Genomic DNA, 11603 nt, shown 5'->3' with positions numbered 1-11603 from the left:
AAAAAAAAAAAAAATCTAGAAGCAAATGAGAAGAAAGACACAAGAGACCAAAACTGTTTGGGACAGAGTGAAAGCAGTACACAGAGGTCAACTTACAGTAATAAATACACATGTCAAAAAAGGAAGAGTCAAAATCAATAAATTATGGTGGGAGAAAATGCTAAGAGGAAAGGAAATAATAAAGATTGGGCAGAAATAAATGAACAGAAAACAGACATATAGTAGAAAAAATTAACAAGACTAGAAGTCGAGTCTTCTAAAAGATCACCAAAATTGACAAATGACAAACCACTTGTATATTTCACTAAGGAAAAGAAAGAAAAGATGAAAATAACATGAACAAGACATTAAATTGGCAAAATCAGAACACAACTGATTAATATAAATAGGATAATAACAGAGGATTATGAAGAATTGTGCTCCAACAAATTTGAAAATATAGTGCAAATGGACAAATTTCTAGAAACACACAACCTATCTAAACTAACATGGGCAAAGGTATAGAATTTGAACAGGACTGAGGTAGGCAGACCTGGGGCTTGGGGCTGCTTTTCACTTGGGGGTGGCTCTATTTTAAGGCTAGTGCCCAAGATAAATGGGCTCAGGGTTTGGGGGTGCTTTTTGCTTGGGGGGGAGCTCTCTTTTAAGCCCAGGGCCCAGGGTAGGCAGATGCAGAAGGGTTAGGAACAACTAAGGGAAATGAACTTGTCTGTCAATTTGTCATACTGTGGTGTCTTACATGTTGCTGTGAGGCTGGAGCTATGCCACCAGTGTTCCAAAATGCTAGCAGGGTTAGCCATGGTGGACAAGTTTCAGCAGAGCTTCCAGGCTAAGACAGACTCATAAGAAGGAAGAGGCCACCACTTCTCAAACAACTGGCCAGCAAAAACCTAATGAGTATCAGTGGAGCACTGTCTGATATATTACTGGAAATCTTCATGAATAGCCAGGAAACATTATTGGATATAGTGCCAGAAGATAAGGTACTCAAAATTGACTGGGAAAGAGTTGACTCGCAGAATAGAGATGATCTTAATGATATGGATATAGTAAGCTTTCAGGTCCACCAGTGGCTGATGTGGCATGACTCTAAATGAGTAGAACAAAATGCAAACTCCATTAATAATTGGAACATGGAATGTACAATGTATGAGTCTAGGAAAACTGGAAATTGTCAAAAATGAAATGGAATGCATAAAGATCAATATCTTAGGTATTAGTGAGCTGAAATGAACTATTTTTGGTCATTTTGAATCAGATGATCATATATGATCTACTATGCCAGGAATGACAAATCGAAGAGGAATGGTGTGGCATTCATTGTCATGAAGATTGTTTCAAGATCTGTCCTGAAATATAATGCTGTCAGTGATGGGATAATGTCCATACGCCTACAAGGAAGACAAGTTAATACTACCATTATTTAAATTTATGCACCAACCACCAAAGCCAAAGATGAGGAAGTTGAAGATTTCTACCAAATTCTGCAGTCTGAAATTGACTGAATATGCGATCAGGGTGTGTTGATAATCACTGGTGACTGAAATGCAAATGTTGGAAACAAAGAAGAGTTACTGGTAGTTGTAAAATATGGCCTTGGTGATGGAAATAATGCTGAAGAATTATGATAAAATTTTGTAAGACCAATGACTTATTCATTGCAAATACCTTTTTTCAACAACATAAGCAATGACTATTCACGTGGACTTCACCAGATGGAATACACAGGAATCAGATTGACTACATTTGTGGCAAGAGGTGATGGAGAAATTCAATATCTTCCACCAATACAAGGCCAGGAGATGATTGTGGAACAGACCATCAACTGCTGATATGCACATTCAAGAATGAAGTTGAAGACAATTAAAACAAGTCCATGAGAGCCAAAGCATGACCTTGATAATATCTTTCCTGAATTTAGAGACCATTTAAAGAAAAGATTTGACACATTGAACTCCAGTGACTGAAAACCAAAGGAATTGTAGGATGACATCAATAACAATATCCATGAAGAAAGCAAGAGGTCATTAAAAAGAAAAGAAAGGAAGACAAGAGCAAAATAGATGTCAGAAGAGACTGTAAAATTTTCCCTTGAGCAGAGAGTACATAAAGCAAATGGAAGAAATGACAAAGACAAAAGAACTGAACAGAAGATTTCAAAGAGCAGGTTGAGCAGACAAAATCAATTACCATAAGGAAATGTGCAAAGACCTGGAGCTAGAAAACCAAAATTGAAGAACATGTTCAGCATTTCCCAAGCTGGAAGAACTGACAAAAGAGTTTAAGCCTTGAGTTGCAGTACTGAAAGATTCTGTGGGCAAAATATTGAATGATGCAGGAAACATGAAAAGAAGGTGGAACAAATACACAGAGTCACCGTACCAAAGTAGCATATGATCAAGAATCAATGGAACTGAAGGAAGAACTTGAAGATGCACTGAAGAGATTAGTGAAGAATAAAGCTCCAGGAATTGACAGAATACCCATTGTGATGTTTCAACAAACAGATGCCTTGCTGGAGACACCCACTTGTCTATACCAAGAGATTTTGAAGACAGCTACCTGGACAACTGCCTGAAAGAGATCCATATTTGTACCCATTCCAAAGAAAGGTGATCTCAGAATGTGGAAATTATCAAACAGTAGCATTAATATCTCAAGCAAGTAAAATTTACTAAAGGTAATTGAAAAATGGTTGAAGCAGTATATTGACAGAGAGCTTCCAGAAGTGCAAGCTGGATTCAGAAGAAGACATGGAGTGAGGGATTATCATTGTTGATGTCAGATGGATCTTAGATCAAAGCAAAGAATACCAGAAAGATGTTTACTTATGTTTTACTGATGCAAAAGCATTCGATTGTGTGGATCATAACAAATTATGTATAACATTGAGAAGAATAGGAATTCCAAAACACGTGATTGTACTCATGAGGAACCTGTAGATAGACCAGGAGGCTGTTGTTTGAATAGAACAAGGGGACACTACATGGTTTAAAATCAAGAAGGATTGCATCAGGGTTTTATCCTTTCAACATACTTATTCAGTCTGTATCCTGGGCAAATATTTGGAGAAGCAGGATTATATGAAGAAGAATGTGGTGTCAAGATTGGAGGAAGACTCATTAACAACCTTCGATATGCAGAGGACACAACTTAGCTTGTTAAAAGTGAGGATGACTTGAAGCACTTAGCAATGGAGATTAAAGACTACAGTCTGCAGTATGGATTACACTTCAACATAAACAAAACAAAAGTCCTCACAACTGGTCCAACTGGTGGATGGAGAAAAAATTGAAGTTGTCAAGGACTTCATATTACTTCATTCTACAATCAACACCAATGAAAGCAACAGTCAAGACATCAGATGACATATTGCATTGGGCAAATCTGCTTTGAAAGACCTCTTTCAAGTGCTGAAAAGCAAAGATGTCTCCTTAAAGTCTAAGGTGCACCTTACTCAAGCCATGTTATTTTCAATCACCTCTTATGCATGTGACAGCTAGACAATGAATAAGAAAACCGAAAAAGAGTTGTTGCTTTTGAGTTGTGGTGCTGGAGAATGCTAAGAGTCCCATGGTCTACTAAAGTACTAACAAATCTGTCCTGGAAGAAATGTAGCCAGATACCCCTTGGAAGAGAGAATAGCCAGACTATGTCTCACATACTTTGGTCATGTTGTCAGAAGGAACTATTCCCTGGAAAAGGATATCATGCTTAGTAAAGTGGAGAGTCAACAAAGAAGGGGGAAGGCCCTCAATGAAATGGATTGACACAGTGACTGCAACAATGGGATGAGGTATAGCAAGGATCATGATGCTGGCACAGGACCAGACAGTGTTTCATTCTCTGTGCATAAGGTTGCTATGAGTCATAGGTGACTGAATGGCACGGAACAACAGCAACAACATAACAAAAGTAGAAATTAAATAAATTCATTAAAAAAAAGAAAAAATCCCAAAACTTCCTATTAAAAAATTGTCCTGACCCAGACACCTTTATGAGAGAATTCTAATAATAATTCAGAAACGTGCTGGCATCAATCCTACTTATACTATCCAAGAACACAGAAAAAGATGCAATACTCCCAAATTTATTTTATGCAGGAAGTATAACCTTGATACAAAAGACAGGCAAAAACATCACTAAAAAGGAAAATTACAGACCAATATTCCTCCTTAATATATGCAAAAAAAATCATCAACAAAATCCTAGCCAATAGAATCCAACACTATATCCCCAAAAAAATCATAATTATGAAGTGGAGTTCAAATCAGTTATGCAAAAATGTTTCACCATTAGAGAAACACTCAATGTAGTCCACTACATTGACAAAACTAAAGGCAAGAACCACATGATTATATCAATAGGGGCAGAGAAGACATTTGATGAAATTCAACACTCATTCCTGATAAAAACTCTCAACAAAAAAGGAATAGAGGGGAAATTGCTCAATATAACTAAGAGCATATATGTAAAATCAATGACTAACATCATTCTCAGTGGAAACTGAAAGCTATCCCTTCACAAATGAGCACCAGACAAGGATGCCCTCCATCATCATTCTTACTTAGCATCATACTGGAAGTCCTAGTCAGGACAATAAGGCAAGAAAGAGAAATAAAAGGCATCCATAATTGGGAAGGAAAATGTAAAATTATCTGTATTTGCAGATGATATAATCCTATACATAGAAAACTCCAGACACTCAGCAAGAAAATTAATGGAATTAATTCAAATATTCAGCAATGTGTCAAGGTACAAGATCAACACAGAAAAATTAGTCAATTCCTATGAATCAAAAAAGAGATCTCAGAAAAAGAAATAAGGAAAATAATAATATAATTTACAACAGCCACCAAAAAAAAAAAAAAAAAAAGGAATAAATTTTACCAGAGACACAAATAAAACCCACTGCCATCAAGTTTATTCCAACTCATAGCAACCCCCATTGGGTTTCCAAAGCTGTAAATCCTTATAGAAGTAGATTGTGGAAGAGCAGGTAGGTTTGAACCACTGACCTTCTGTAGCAAATTACCTGGTATAGCTTTTCTAGCCATAAGTCTTTGTAAACTCCATGGCAGAATTTGCTGTGAGAAACTGAGTAGCTCCTGATTATTAAAATCACCCACCTGGAGTATTTCTGTTGGGAGTAGCACAAAGTAATGTTCTGGGAAGTTCACGCTCTCTCTCAGGTGCTTAGAATTCTGATGTTATGATTGGTTGGTTTGGCCACTCTTGCAGGCTCAAATGGAGGCCTCCTAGAGGCAGAAGTCTCTCTGACTGCTGCCAGAGAAGGATGTGCTGCTGAAAGAGACACACGCTCCTGAAAGACACAGGCTGCTGGGAAAGAGATGTGAGAGACACACATTGCTGAGTGAGACACTGAGGGACACGCACTGCTGGGAGAGAGACTGTGAGAGACTGTTGGCTGAGAGAAGGTGGGCTGAGAGAAACTGAGAGTTTTTCATGAACTTGAATTGTAGCCTGGTGCTTCCTTAATAAACCCCATAATCTGTGAGTTCTGTGTGGCCCCTGCAGTGAATTATTGAACCCAGCAGAGAGGTGGTGGGTGCTGCAGGAGAAAGGGTTGGTGTCAGGGTTGGTGAAAGGGCTGGAGGGAGGTAGAATGTCTGGCTTCACAGTAATGGGCCTTGGGCTACTGATGTTGTTGTTGTTGTTGTTATTTGCCATCAAGTCAGCCCCGACTCATAGCAACCCCTCCTTAGGTTTCCAAGGCAGTATCACTACGGAAGTAGGAATGCCCAACCTTCCTTCCGAGGAGTGGTTGGTGGGTTTGAACCACCAGCCTTCTGGTTAGCAGTCAAGTGTCTTAGCCACTATGCTACCAGAGCTAATGATAGTGATTCTGTTTTCCTTTTGTGCAGTTAGAGGAGGTCAGAAGATGTGTCCTCCTTGCCTTTTTAGCAGCAACCAAAAGATTGTAAAAACAAAACTACAAAACATTACTGTTGTTAAGTGCCTTCAAGTCATCTCTGACTCATAGCGACCCTAGAGCAGAATGAAATACTGCCTGGTTTTGTGCCAGCTTCATGAACCTTGTTATATCTAGTCCCATCGTTGCAGCCTCTGTGTCAATCCATGTCGTTGATGGCCTTCACTTTCTTCATTGATTCTCCACTTTACCAAGCATGATATCCTTCTCCAGGGAATGGTTCTTTCTGACAACATGACCAAAGTAGGTGAGAGAAGTCTGGCTAGTCTCTCTTCCAAGGAGCATTCCAGTTATAATTCTTCCAGGACTGATTTGTTATTCCTTTTAGAAGACCATGGTGCCCTTATCATTTTTCTTCAACACCACAACTCAAATGTATCAACTCTTCGGTATTCCTTATTCATTGTCCAGCTCTCACATGCATAAGAAAACCAAAACCAAACTCACTGTTAATGAGTCAGATCCAACTCACAGCAAGCCATCCTTGGGTTTCTGAAGCAAGATCGCTAAAGAAGTAGATTGCCCAATTTTCCTTCTGAGGAATGGATGGTGGGTTTGAACCATCAGACTTCTGGTTAGCAGTCAAATGTGTTAAGCACCACACAACCAGGAGATTGAAAATACCATCGCTGGGTTAGGCACCCCTTAATCAAGGAGATATCTTTGCTCTTCAGCATTTGAAAGAAGTCTTTTAAAAGCAGATTTGCCCCATGCAATATGTTGTCTGATATCTTGACTACTGCTTTCATTGGTGTTGATTGTAGACCCAAGTATTATGAAATCCTTGCCAGCTTCAATCTTTTCTCCATCAACTGTGAAGCTGTTATTGGACCAGTTGTGAAGATTTTTATTTTTATATATTGAGATGTAATCCATACCGCAGATTGTAGTCTTTAATCTTTATCAGTAAGTGCTTCAAGTCATCCTCACTTTCACCAAGCAAAGTTGTATCCTCTGCATATCACAGGTTGTTATTGAGTCTTCCTCCAATCCTGACACCACATTCTTCTTCATATAATCCACCTTCTCCAATTGTTCGCTCAGTTTACAGATTAAATACGTATGTTGAAAGGATACAACCCTGATGCACTCCTTCTTGATTTTAAACCATGCAGCATTACCTTATTCTGTTTGAACAACATCCTCCTGGTCTACGTACAGGTTCCTCATGAGTATAATCAAGTGTTCTGGAATTCCCATTCTTCTCAATGTTACCCACAATTTGTTATGATCCCCACAATCAGATGCTTTTGTACAGTCAATAAAGCACAAGTAAACATCTTTCTGGTATATGCTTTGCTTTGAGCTAAGATCCATCTGACATAAGCAATGGTCTCCCTCACTCCATGTTTCTGAATCTAGCTTGCATTTCTGGAAGCTCTCTGTCAATATACTGCTTCATCCATTTTTCAATTACCTTCAGTAAATTTTACTTGCTTGAACTATTAATGGTATTGTTTGATAATTTTCACATTCTGTGGGATCATCTTTCTTTGGAATGCATATAAATAGGTATCTCTTCTAGTCAGTTGTCCAGATAGCTATCTTCCAAATCTCTTGGTATAGACAAGTGGGTGCCTCCAGCGAGGTATCTGTTTGTTGAAACATCACAACAGGTATTCTGTAAATTCCTGAGCCTTATTCTTCCCCAATCCCTTCAGTGCATCTTCAACTTCTACCCTCAGTTCTATTGATTCTCGATCATATGTTACCTCCTGAAATGAATGAACATCAACCAGTTCTTTTTGGTACAGTGACTCTGTGTATTCATTCCATCTTCTTTTGATGTTTCCTGCATCATTCAATATTTTGCCCACAGAATCTTTCAGTACTGCAACTCAAGTCTTAGACTCTTTTGTCAGTTCTTTCAGCTTGAGAAATGCTGAACATGTTCTTCAATTTTGGTTTTCTAATTCCAGGTCTTTGCACATTTCCTTATGGTAATTGGCTTTGTCTGCTTGACCTGCTCTTTGAAATCTTCTGTTCAGTTCTTTTGTCTTTGTCATTTCTTCCATTGGCTTTATGTACTCTGCTCAAGGGCAAGTTTCACAGTCTCTTCTGACATCCATTTTGCTCTTGTCTTCCTTTCTTGTCTTTTTAATGACCTCTTGCTTTCTTCATGGATGATATTCTTGTTATCATCCTACAATTCCCCTGGTTTTTGCTCATCAGTGTTCAATGCATCAAATCTATTCTTTAAGTAGTCTCTAAATTCATGAAAGATATTATGAAGGTCATATTTTGGCTCTTCTAGAATTGTTTTGTCTTTAACTTCAACTTGAATGTGTATATGAGCAGTTGATGGTGTGTTCCACAATCAGCTTCTGGTCTTGTTTTGGCTAAAAATATTTAACTTCTTTCTCCATCATCTCTTGCCACAAATGTAGTCAATTTGATTCCTGTATATTCCATGTGGTGAAGTCCACGTGTATAGTAGTTGATTTTGTTTTTGAAAAAAGATATTTGCAATGAATAAGTCATTGATCTTGCAAAATTCTATCATGCATTCTCCAACATTGTTTCTGTCACCAAGACCATATTTTCCAACTACTGGTAACTCTTCTTTGTTTCCAACTTTTGAATTCCATTCACCAGTAATAGTCAACACATATTGATTGCATATTTGGTCAATTTCAGACAGCAGAAGTTGGTAGAAATCTTCAATTTCCTCATTGTTTGCTTTGTTGTTTTGTACATAGATTTGAGTAGTCTTAATTTTAACTGGTCTTCCTTGGAGGCATATGGATAGTATCCTATCACTGAAAGCATTGTACTTCAGGCCAAATCTTGAAGCACTCTTTGTGACAATGAATTCCACACCATTTCTCTTTAATTTGTAATTCCTAGCACAGTAGATTATGTGATCATCTGATTCAAAATGGCCAAATCCAGTTCATTTCAGCTCACTAATGTCTCAGATATTGCTCTTTCTGTGTTCCATTTCATTTTTGACAACTTCCAATTTTCCTAGATTATACTTTGTACATTCCATGTTCCAGTTTTAATGGATGTATGCATCTGGTTGTACCCATTTGGAGTTATGCCACATCAGCCAGTGGAGGTCCCAAAAGTTTTACTCTACACATATCATTAAGGTCATCTTTACTTTGAGGAGTCAGCTCTTTTCCAGTGAAATTTTGAGTGCCTTCCATCCTGATGGGCTCATCTTCCATCACTATATCAGACAATGTTTCAGGGCTATTCATAAAGTTTTCCAGTAATATATCAAGTCTTTCACTGCTATTCTGTCTTTGTGTGTGTGTGTGTGTGTGTGTGTTTTGGGTGAAATCACTGCTATTCTTAAGGTTTTTCATTGGCAATTCTTTGAGGAGTGGGTGGCCTCTTTCTTCTTCCAAGTCTGCTTAGCCCAGAAGCTCCACTGAAACCTGTCCACATTGGGCAACCCTGCTGGCAGTTTGCAACACGATGGTATAGCTCCAGCCTCACAACAACACATTAGCCACCACAAGACAACAAAACAACAGACAAGTTTGTCTCCTTTAGTTTTTCCTAATCCCAATGCACCTGCGTACCTTGGGCCCCTGACTTAAAATAGGGCTGCCCCCAAGGCAAAAGCAGGCTCTAAGCCCTGCCCCACCTACCTCAGGCCCTGGTCTTACAGTAGAGTCATCCATAAGTGCAAAGCAACCTCCAAGCCCTGGCCCCACCTACCTCAGGTACCAGCTAAATAAAGAGCCATCCTCAAGTGAAAAGCATTTCCCAGCCCTGGGTCCACCTACCTTATGGCTCAGCCTTAAAATAGAGTCACTCACAAGTGAAAAGCAGCCTTCAAGCATTGGGCCCACCCACCTCAGGCCCCAGCCTTCATATAGAGCCACCCCCAAGTGGAAAGCAGGCACCAAGCCTTGGGCCAAAACACTACTACAAATAACTAAAAGAGACCTACATAAATGGTAGAACATACTACAGTTTTGGATAGGAAGACACTGTTTTAAAAATGTCAATAGTACCCAAAGCAATCTGTAGATACATTGCAATCCCAATAAATTTCCCATCAACAATTTTTAGAGACATGTAAATTTATATGGAAAGGAAAGAGACCATAGATAACCAAAACATTACTGAAGAAGAAAAAGAAAGTAGAAGGACTCACACTTCCTGATTTCAATACATACTGCACAGACACAATAGTCAAAACAGCATAGTATTAGTATATTGACTGGCACATAGACCAATCGAACAGAATTGAGAATCCAGAAATAGATCTGTCTACATATGGATAGCTGTTCCTGGACAAAGGGCTACAATCCATTAAATGGACAAAAGACAAAATCTTTAACTAATGGTGCTGGCAAAACTAGATATCCTTTGCAGGAAAATGAAGCAAGATCCATACCTGCTAAAGGGGCAAGGAGGTAGCATCGTCTGACCTCCTCCAATTACAGAAGAGGAAGACTGAATCACCATTAGGCACTGAAAGCCTGGTCTTATGAAACCAGTTATGCCACCACTCTCCAGATCCTCTTGCTACCCTTGACACCCACCATTCCTCTCACAGCACCCACCACCTCTCTTCTAGGTTTGATAATTTGCTGCAGTGGCAACACAGAACTCACAGATTATGGGATTAATTAAGGAAGAAATGGGCTACACTTCAAGTTCAGGAACACTTTCAGGATATATTTCTTTGATAAGAACAGTTTCCTGCTTGTTTTAGCAGCATGTATAGTAAAATTGGAATGATACAGAGAGCAGCATGGCTCCTGAACAAGGATAAGACACAAATTCAGGAAGTGTTCCATATTTTTAAATGACAACCCCCCCCCCCAAAAAAAAGAGCATGAGTGGCAATAATAATTTCTGATCAAATTGAATTTAAGACAAAATGCATCATAAGAGACAAAAAAGGACATTATATACTGATTAAAGGATCAATTGAACAAGAAGGTATCACCATGATAAATATCTATGGACCCAAAGAAAGAGTTCCAAAATACATAAATCAGACTTTGACAGAATTGGAAAGATATAGCTGACTCCACAGTCACAGAAGGAGACTTTACTACACCACTTTCAATGAAAGATAGAACAACTAGAAAGAAACTCAACAAAGATGCAGAAGAGCTAAATAATACAATCCACCAACTTGACCTTATGTACATCTACAGTGCACTTCACCCCAAAACAAAATAATGTATGTTCTTTTCCAGTGCACATGGAACATTCGCAATAATACACCATATGTTAGACAACAAAGAAAGCCTGAATACATTTAAAAATATTGAAATACTACAAAGCATCTTCTCAGATCAAAATGCTATCAAATTAGAAATCAACAATAGGAAAATTAACAGAAAAAGAGCAAACACATGGAAACACCCTCCTTAAGAACCACTGGATAAGAGAAAAAATTTAAAAAAAAAAAAAGAAATTAAAAAATCATTTGAATCAAAGGAGAGTGAAAACACAACATACCACAATCTATGGGATAAAGAAAAAGCAGTGATCAGAGGCCAATTTATAGCAATAAATGCATACATCTAAAAAGAAGAAAGACCCAAAATCAACACATTAAACCAACTTCTCCAACAATTAGAAAAAAGAACAGCAAGACAAGCCTACAGTCACCAGAAGAAAGGAAATAAAGATTCTAGCAGAAATCAATGACACAGAAAATAGAAAGACAATA

The 11603-nt window shown here is 38.3% G+C and overlaps 1 pseudogene; it reads left to right on the top strand.

Annotated features, from left to right (window-relative positions):
* The first annotated feature begins 10622 nt into the window (after positions 1–10622).
* On the top strand, positions 10623–10722 carry LOC122150819 (annotated as a pseudogene).
* The last annotated feature ends 881 nt before the right edge of the window (positions 10723–11603 follow it).

Source organism: Orycteropus afer, unplaced genomic scaffold (genome assembly GCF_000298275.1).
Source record: "Orycteropus afer afer isolate SDZICR_OR568_19922 unplaced genomic scaffold, OryAfe1.0 scaffold00248, whole genome shotgun sequence".
Taxonomy (NCBI): Eukaryota; Metazoa; Chordata; class Mammalia; order Tubulidentata; family Orycteropodidae; genus Orycteropus; species Orycteropus afer.
This window is presented reverse-complemented; position numbering and strand designations above follow the sequence as displayed.